Here is an 8,820-nt window from a genome sequence, read left to right as displayed (position 1 = left end):
TTTAGTACTTCAAATGAAACAAAATAAAAATGAGAAATGTTTACTTTTTTAGATTTGATTTAATTAAAAGTTTTTTATTTCAAGTATAAATAACAAAAAAATAATACTTTTTTTATGGTTTTAGTTTTAGTTAATGACAATAACCTTGACCCAAACCTTACTTTTCAATTAGATTCACTCTGTTGTGAATAACAACAACAACAATATTATTATTTATTTAGTTAACTAGGATAAAAATAATTTTAATTTACACAAACATTTTAATAGTTTTAGTTACTGAAAATAACACAAATGATACAAACTGTGTAGTATTTAATGTCTGAGGTTCGTTCCGAATCACAACAGTAACCGTGATGCTTGACTTGTAGTACTTTGTTCTGTAAATTAGTGTCAAGGAGATTTTGGACAGTGAAAAGCTTGACTAAGCAAATTAGCATCTTTCTGAGTTTGAATCTGAACAGGTTTGACGCTGCTACACTCACGCTGGGCTCCATGGTAACAGATACAGACGGTCTCTCGCTGGGGTCGCCACGGTTCCTCCCGGCTCATCACGGCTGCCATGGCAACAGACCGATCGGATGCAAAGAGGACTGTTGCTACCACGGCGACGGGAAGCTGAAGGATCATCATCATCAGAGTCTCTGAAAAATCAAACGGACTGATGAGGAGAACCGCTGACTGAAAGAGAGGAGAGGACCAGACACACACACACACACACACACCTCTTGCAAATGTCTGAATTTCACTGCATTAGACAGATAAAAAAAAAAGTGCAGTAAATGGGGTCACATTCAGATGTGTTTATGCAGGCTTAGTGTCTACATGTATTCTGGGACAAAACCAGAAAGACAAGCTGAATGATAGAAATAAAGGGCTTGAGTGGCAAACAGAAAGTGAAGTACACTGCTGCTCTCTAGTGTGCGGATCATTGTGATGCAGCTCACTTTCTTCAGATCATCAGATGTGCTTGCATTATTCTTACATTGATCAGCAGTATTGATCTAAAACCACTGATCAAACTCCAGTCAGTGATGGTTTATGCTCTTTTTATAATTTATCATGTATATTAATATTTGTTGAGAAAAGTCATATATAGCAGTTTATACAATATGGACTGTTTCAAAGCAGCTTCACAGAAATAAACAGGAAAATAAATAGTGTTAATGTTCATCAGTTTTGAAACAAATTCAATTCTATTACTTTGAAAGAAGTTTCTTCTGCTCACCAAGGATGGATTTATGTGCTTAAAAATACAATAAAAAAGTGAAATATTATTACAATGTAAAACAGCTGTTTTCTATGTGAATCTCTGTTAAACTGTAATGTATTTCTGTGATGTGCAGCTGTATTTTCAGCATCATTACGCCAGTCTTCAGTGTCACATGATCTTCAGAAATCAGTATAATATGCTGATTTGCTGCTCGAGAAACATTTCTGATTATTATCAGTTGAAAACATTAATATTTTTGTTGAAACCGTGATGCATTTTATTTTTCAGGATTCACAGATGAATACAAAGTTCAAAAGAACAGCATTTATTTGAAATATAAATCTTTTCTAGCATTATAAATGTATATTTACTGTCACTTTTGATACATTTAATGCGTCCTTGCTGAATAAAAGCGATCATTTCTTTGTTGTTTTTTTTTTAAAAGATCTTACCCCAAACTTTTGAATTCTAGTTGAATGCTGAAAATTCAGCTTTGCGTCACAGAAATAAATAACATTTTAAAATATATTACAATAGAAAACAGTTGTTTTGAATTGCAATATTTCACAATATTACAAAAGCGTAGTTCAAAGAAAATTAACTTGCTTGTTGGAGACATTTACCCGAGAACTAGGTGAACATGTGCTTTCCTCCACAGCAGATCTTGACGATGAGGACGGTTTAATAGCTCAAAATGAGTTCTTGCTTTTGTCTGTTTCAGAGACGAGGTCGAGTTTGAGGCAATATTTTCCACTTCATATTTGATTTTCAGGTCATTTTTAGATGCACGGTGTCTGTTGAGGCACTAAACCCATCATGAGCCTAAAAAAAGCATGTAACAAAAAAAATATATGAACATAACAGTTACATAAGAGCTATAAAAACAGAGGATTTTTTTCTGATGTGCCTGGTTGCCGTCTGTATTTTTATTTTATTATTTTTTATTAATTGTAATCTCTAAACAATGAACATACAATTAAAGGCAATCATTTTGTATCAAATCAAAAACGAAGACAAAATAATAAAAAAAATTAAGAAAAAAGGGTAAATCAGCATTGATAGGAAATTAAGATACATTTTCCGCATTATAAAATCAAAGCATATATGTTTAAGGCTTTACTGAAATTTACTTTTTTTGGTTTATTTCTCACTTTAGTTTAAGGATGAAGGAACACTGTAAAAAATATTTTTCAAAGTCGCAAATAAAGATTATTAGAGTAAACGTTAGAAAATACTATTTCAGTTTTTCAACTTCAAAATTATGTTTAATTCAATGAGCCAATCAGCTGTGATCCGCACATGAAATTCAGATATTTTTGTTATTTTACACAACTCACTTTCCAACTTGCCATTTCTTTGTAATTTACTAGCAATTTTTGAGTGAAAATAGTTTAAACACCATTCAGTATAGGGACTATTTCGATCTAAAAATGAAATGTAAATGGGCATTGAAAATAAACACATCTGTGGATTAAGAATTGTTCATATAGGAGTAAATTCACAATATACCTCATTTTCAAATTTACATCATAGTCATAAAACATTTTTCTTTGAGTTGCATTTCAGTGTTTTAAATCTGGTGAACAATCTTAAATGATACCTCTATAGTTTCACTGGGAATACATGAGTGGCACATCAAAGGTTTGTGTGAAGCACAAGTCAAGCAGTCAGTTTAATTGAATGGTTACTCGTGTGATTCTGACGCATCAAACGTCACGAGTCCTGCAGCGTTTGCTGCTAAACCTGCTGTTTTCAACCCAAAGACCCTCGGTTAGCTGCTGGTTCAGCTGTGTTTAATTACGAACTAAACTCTGCAGGAAAGCGGCTCTTCAGGAGCAGGAATGAGGGACTCTGATTCAGCCGATAACTCAACAAAAGATCAATTAAACCGTTTCCGAGTCACTCACACAGCGGTCACTGCATCATATGGTACACTGCAGTGGGGTTTCTTTAAAAAAAATTAAAACCGTTTCTGGAAAATGTGTGGTTATTACTTCCAAAACAAATAAATAAACAAACTTCGTATAATTTGATCCAGTTATTTATCTACACAAATGTTTAAAAAAAACATAACAGTAACTGGGTTAAATAACTTCCACTAAACAAACAGACAAATAAATCTAACTAACTTAATATATTTCATCTAATAATTTATCCAAACAATAGTTTAAAAAAATTTAATGTAATTGGGTTAAAATGTGTATTAGTGGAATTTCGTTTTTTAAAAGAAATCAATCAATCCAGTGATCTGTTACAGTGTTTGTACAATTGTTTCAAATATATAATGGCAAGTGGGTTAAATAGCATGGAATTAATTTTTAAAAATTAAACCTGCCTCGGGAAAATGTTTGATTACTTCCAAAACACAATCAATCAATCCATAGACAAACTTCATATATTTTATCCAGTAATTTGTAACCTGCAAAACTGTTTTTAAAAATCAAAAGATAATTGGGTTATTTTTTATTGCTTTTAAAAACAATAATTAGTTGTACAAAAATTATATATTATAGCCCTGCTAATCACTAATGATCTGACAGATGAACCAGAGATGAACTATAAATCAAACATGGGAAGGCTTTGAATACACACACAGAGTGTGTGTTGAGTGTGTAGAGTGTTGAGTGTGTAGATCAGAGGTGGGCGAGAACCTATGAGCTTCTCCAAACCTTCAGCCAAAAAAAAAGCTCCCCGAACACATTCAGATGCATGTTCCAGGAACAGTGAGACATCAGCCGGGGGCAGAAAGAGAGAAGCACCTCAGAGACGCACTCCAGCAGTGTGTGTGAGTGTGTGTGAGTTTGTGCCGCTTGAAGCACAAGCATGAAATCAGTGTGTGTTCCATCTGTATGAAGCGCCTCCAGCTCTGATAGATGGCCAAGAACCAGTGAGGGGAGCGACCGACACACACACACACACACACACACACACTCTCTCAGGTGTGTGTGATCTGGCTTCTCCACTAGATGTCTCTGTGAAGTAGTGTTGATGCTGCAGGCACTGCAAACTCAACTTCATCAAACAACAGGAGGCAGATGGAGATTTACTGCCTGTGAAAGACTTTCAGAAGCCAGAGACTATCAAAACTTCATCAGATTCATTATACAGTTATATCTGTAACATGCACGATGCTTTATGGATGAGTTTTAGTAGTTTAAGCTTTTCTATAGCAGTTTTGTATGGATATTTACCAATAGAGGGAGACAGAGCCTTTAAACTGATCTGCTTTAAAGAGGCTGAGAGGTTTTATGGGACAAAGATAATGAAGGAGAATGTGATGTTTTTTACAGTAGAACACAGTTGCTCTCCAGCTGTGTTCTAGAAGATTGTACTTGGTTTAAAAAGCATGGTAATACTATGGTACTTTGATAAGTACCATATCCTATTCATAGATATTTACATGGTCTTCCAAGAAACTGTAAAGAATACCATGTTACCACAGGTTTACCATGGTAAAAATTACCATATTCAAATACTATGATATTTACATGGTACACCAAGGTACTCCACAGAAGAAAAAAAACAACTGTACTACAATAGTAAAGCACTACAAACAATTTTGATATAAAATAGAAAAAATCAATACAATTTAAAAAAAAATTAATACAATAAAATACTAATGATCTCAGTGTGTGTAGGCTATTTAAAAAAAAAAAAACTTCTTGAAATTGTCTAATGTGGGAGCATTTCTGACAGTAAGAGGAACTGCACTCCATAACAGAAAAGGCTCTTTCACCCATGGATTTTAATCTATAGGGTGGCTGCTGAAGAGTGAAAGAATCAACAGAGCGAAGAGAGCAAGAGGGCACATAAAGCATAACTAAGTCACAGATATAAGAAGGGGTCATTCCATGCACAGCTTTGTACATTAAAATAAGAGTTTTAAAATCAATCTGCGACTGAACAGGAAGCCAGTGCAGACTATAGAGGATGCCTGTAATGTGCTGACATGATGGAGTATAGGTGAGAAGACGTGCTGCCGAATTCTGGATATACTGTAGCTCCCTTTATGGATAGCAGCTGGTGTGCCAATGAGAAAATCAATTTTTTTAAAAATGATGGTGCATCCACATTTTTATTTTCTGCACACTCTCAGAAAGAACGGAAGAAGTGTCATTAATATCAGACTTAGAGCAGATATAAATCTGAGTGTCATCAGCATAAAAGTGATAACCTAAACCATAATTCCTAATAATTTGCCCCAAAGGAAGCATGTAAATGCTGAACAATATAGGACCCAAAACGGATCCTTGAGGAACACCATGGCGGACCTGTCCAACATCAGATTTATTGTTTCCCGAGACAACAAACTGGGAACGATCTGTAAGGTAGGATTTAAACTATTTAAGCGCAGTACCAGAGATACCAAGCCAACTCTCAAATCTATTAATCAGAATGGAGTGGCGCAGTGTCAAAAGCTGCAGTAAGATCTAACACCAAGATGGTAGAGGCTCCAGAGTCAGCGGAGACAAACAGGTCATTCATGACTCAAACCAAGGCAGTCTCTGTACTGTGTCCTTTTCTAAACCCAGAATGGAAAGGCTCAAAAAGCTTGTAGAATGACAAGTGTGAGTATACTTGAGTCACAACGACACGTTCCAAAACCTTAGCAAGAAAGGGAAGATTTGAGATCGGCCTGTAGTTTGACAGATCAGATTGATCACATCCAGGCTTTTTAAGGACTGGTGTGATAGCTGCAACCTTAAGGACTTCTGGAACAATACCAATAGTAAGGGAGATTTTCACAATGTTCAAAATTAAGGGACATATTGATGGCAAACACTCCTTGAGAACAGCTGTTGGGATTGGATCGAGAATACATGTAGTTGTATTCATTGCAATCACTAATTTCAAAATACAATCAGTTGTAACTGTTAGAAAATGTCGTTTCAGGAGAACTCGATGGATAAGTCACAGGAAATGCAGAACAGGGTGCCAAACTAATATAATTCTGAATGTTCTCGATTTTTTTCCATGAAGAAATTGAGAAAGTTGTTACAGTCACACACAGAGGAACAAATCATTGGCTTAACAGGTAAAAAAAGTTTGTTGATAGTCTTAAAAATCATGTTCAGGTTTGCAGTACCATCACTAATATGGACGTGTAGTACTTCGTTCTTGCCGCTTTAAGTGCTTCACTGAATTGACCCAAGTGTTCATCCTACATAAGCTTATAGACAGTCAATCCTGATTTCTTATACCGGCGTTCAAGCTGCCTACTTATAACCTTAAGAGCTCTGAGCTTTAGTAAATGAAACAAAATATTCTCTCCTAGGGGCAAACACGTCCAAAGCAGATGATAACACAGAACTAACAATTGTAAGCAGTTCGGAGTTCACTAAAAAGCAGAGGATTAGGTTTTGGAGGACGGTAGATGATAAAACAAGAACGGGAGGTACCATTCATTTAGAAAGCTATACATTCAAAAGATGACACACAGGGAATGGTATTTTCAGTGACAGATATATCTGCTCTGTAGATAACTGCAAGACCGCCACCTTTACCACTTAGACGTGGCCTGTCAATGTATGTATAACCTACTCATATTTAGATTTATGAAGTAATTCAGCTGATGCCAAGTTTCACAGACAGAAGAAATCCAGTCTATTGTTTAATATAATATCATAGAGTAAAGCGGTCTTATTGTGCGCCAGCGTTCTCCCCACCGGAAGTGCTACCATGGTAAAAAAAAAAAAAAGGTAAAACTATGGTAATTTGATAAATACCATGGTACTAAATGATTTGCATGGTAAACCAAGGTACTGTACAAAAAAACATGGCATCACAGTATTAACGTGGTAAAAACATGGTCAAGTTGGTACTCAGTGATAACCATGTTCATATAGGCTACTATGATTTTTACATGGTACTCCAAGAAAATTTAGAAAATATCATGGAACCATAGTATTACCATGGTGGTAATATTAAGGTAATTTGATAAATACCATGGTACTCCAAGAAACTTGAAAGAATACCATGGTACCAGAGTATTACTATAGTAAAAAGCATGGTAGCTTTGGTAAAAAAAACATGGTACTGAATGATTAGACCATGAGATGCGCAGTGCATTAGCACTTCAAGTAATAGCTAACAAGTTAAAATCACTCTACCTATCTAGTAAAACAGCATTACCATGGTACTCGGAGCAGTAAGTGTTTCTGTTCAGTGAGTTTGAAGCCGCTCACGGTGACCTCAATCAGACCCACAGCCGCAGATTTACCTCCAAAATCACGACTGCGAGATTATCACTCGATACTTCCGCTCAACCACGCTGGTAAATGTCACCGGCTTTTCAATTAATTTCAATTAATCACCCGCGGGACTAACGAGCGCCGGGATCACAGTGGGCTCTAACGAGGGCGCTGTGATTAATTAAGGTCTTCTTTTTCCACCCCTGCCTGCAAATGTTAAATGCCACAGAGAATATGATCCATTGTTTCACGAGACAACATGAAGTTCTCGTTAGAGTTTAACCCCTTGAAGACTAATGAGATCGTAGATTAGAATGGCTGCGTAGATTTTGTTTACATGACGTCATGAACACGCCAAATGCATTAACGACTTACTATAAACACTTTTATTTAATGATTTCATGTGCATTTCATGGGAAATGAACCAGCTACAGAAAGACACAAGAAAGTATTTGTGCTTCCATTCATGTTTATGTTTAATTCGAATCAAGCGCCTTCCAGCCTCTTCACAGATTATTTTATTTCAAATTTACACAGGACACATTCTTATGGAAGCCCGTTTCTGCCACTGAAAATAAAAAATACTTTCAGAATTGCGTGATAAAAACTCTCAATTGCAAGAAAAAAAAGTCAGAATTGTGAGATAAAAAGTCACAATTACCTTTTTTTGTATTTAGTGGCGGAAACGGGCTTCCATACATTCTTGCCTTCATGAAACATTGAACTGTTTTTAAAGGTAAGGTGTGTAAACAGACCTGCAATACTCATTTGTCGCTGTTTGTTCAATAATATCGCTTTATTGCTTCGGAAACCGCTCTACTCGCGCGTCAGTTAGCTCAGCTGACTGAATGATTCAGACCGATTCGCGAACCGATTCATAAAGAATCGCGAACCGAATTGAGACTCGATTCAGACAGAATCGCGAACTGATTCAGATCGCTTTACTAAGCTGTTTGACCAATTCATGAAAACGAACCGACTCAAAAGAATGATTCATTTGCAACACGGCAGCAAATACGAGACACAAGACAACATATTGTAAGAGAAAATGATTCTAAGGTCAGTAAATGGTATTCAGTTTCTCCAGAAAAGGATTTATCAATAAATATTTACCTGATAGTTTGGCTTGATAAATTGATGCCACCAAGAGAGTCTGTTCAGCAAACAGGCATTCTCAGAAAGTTCTGGTTAGGTCCTCTCAAAGTTATGAACAAACGTTTGTCAAAGTTATCTAGTTTTTAATAGTGTTCTCAACACGTTACTAGCACAAAAACATTACCATGCATTTAATATTTTTTATTTATTTATTTTTCCTGAAACATTTTGGTTGGAATGTCTAACGGTTTTTAAATGTTACTTGTTTCAGAATCAGAGAATATTTAAAAGTAACGTTCCCATTATGTTCCCTTTGTGTTTTAA

The 8,820-nt window shown here is 35.7% G+C and overlaps 1 long non-coding RNA gene across 2 annotated transcripts; it reads right to left on the bottom strand.

Annotated features, from left to right (window-relative positions):
* Positions 1-311: 311 nt before the first annotated feature.
* LOC107723779 (uncharacterized) lies at positions 312-7,622 on the bottom strand. 2 transcript variants are annotated; one of them, XR_001637972.1, is made up of 3 exons: positions 7,321-7,622; positions 1,834-2,032; positions 312-641 (listed from the first exon to the last, which is right to left on the bottom strand). It is a non-coding gene; the product is annotated as an uncharacterized LOC107723779 (long non-coding RNA). The 2 variants fall into 2 exon arrangements; XR_001637970.1 differs by having other exon boundaries at positions 7,343-7,618.
* Between the last annotated feature and the right edge of the window lie 1,198 nt (positions 7,623-8,820).

Source organism: Sinocyclocheilus rhinocerous, unplaced genomic scaffold (genome assembly GCF_001515625.1).
Source record: "Sinocyclocheilus rhinocerous isolate Xijiao unplaced genomic scaffold, SAMN03320098_v1.1 scaffold94, whole genome shotgun sequence".
In the NCBI taxonomy this organism is placed as follows: domain Eukaryota; kingdom Metazoa; phylum Chordata; class Actinopteri; order Cypriniformes; family Cyprinidae; genus Sinocyclocheilus; species Sinocyclocheilus rhinocerous.
This window is presented reverse-complemented; position numbering and strand designations above follow the sequence as displayed.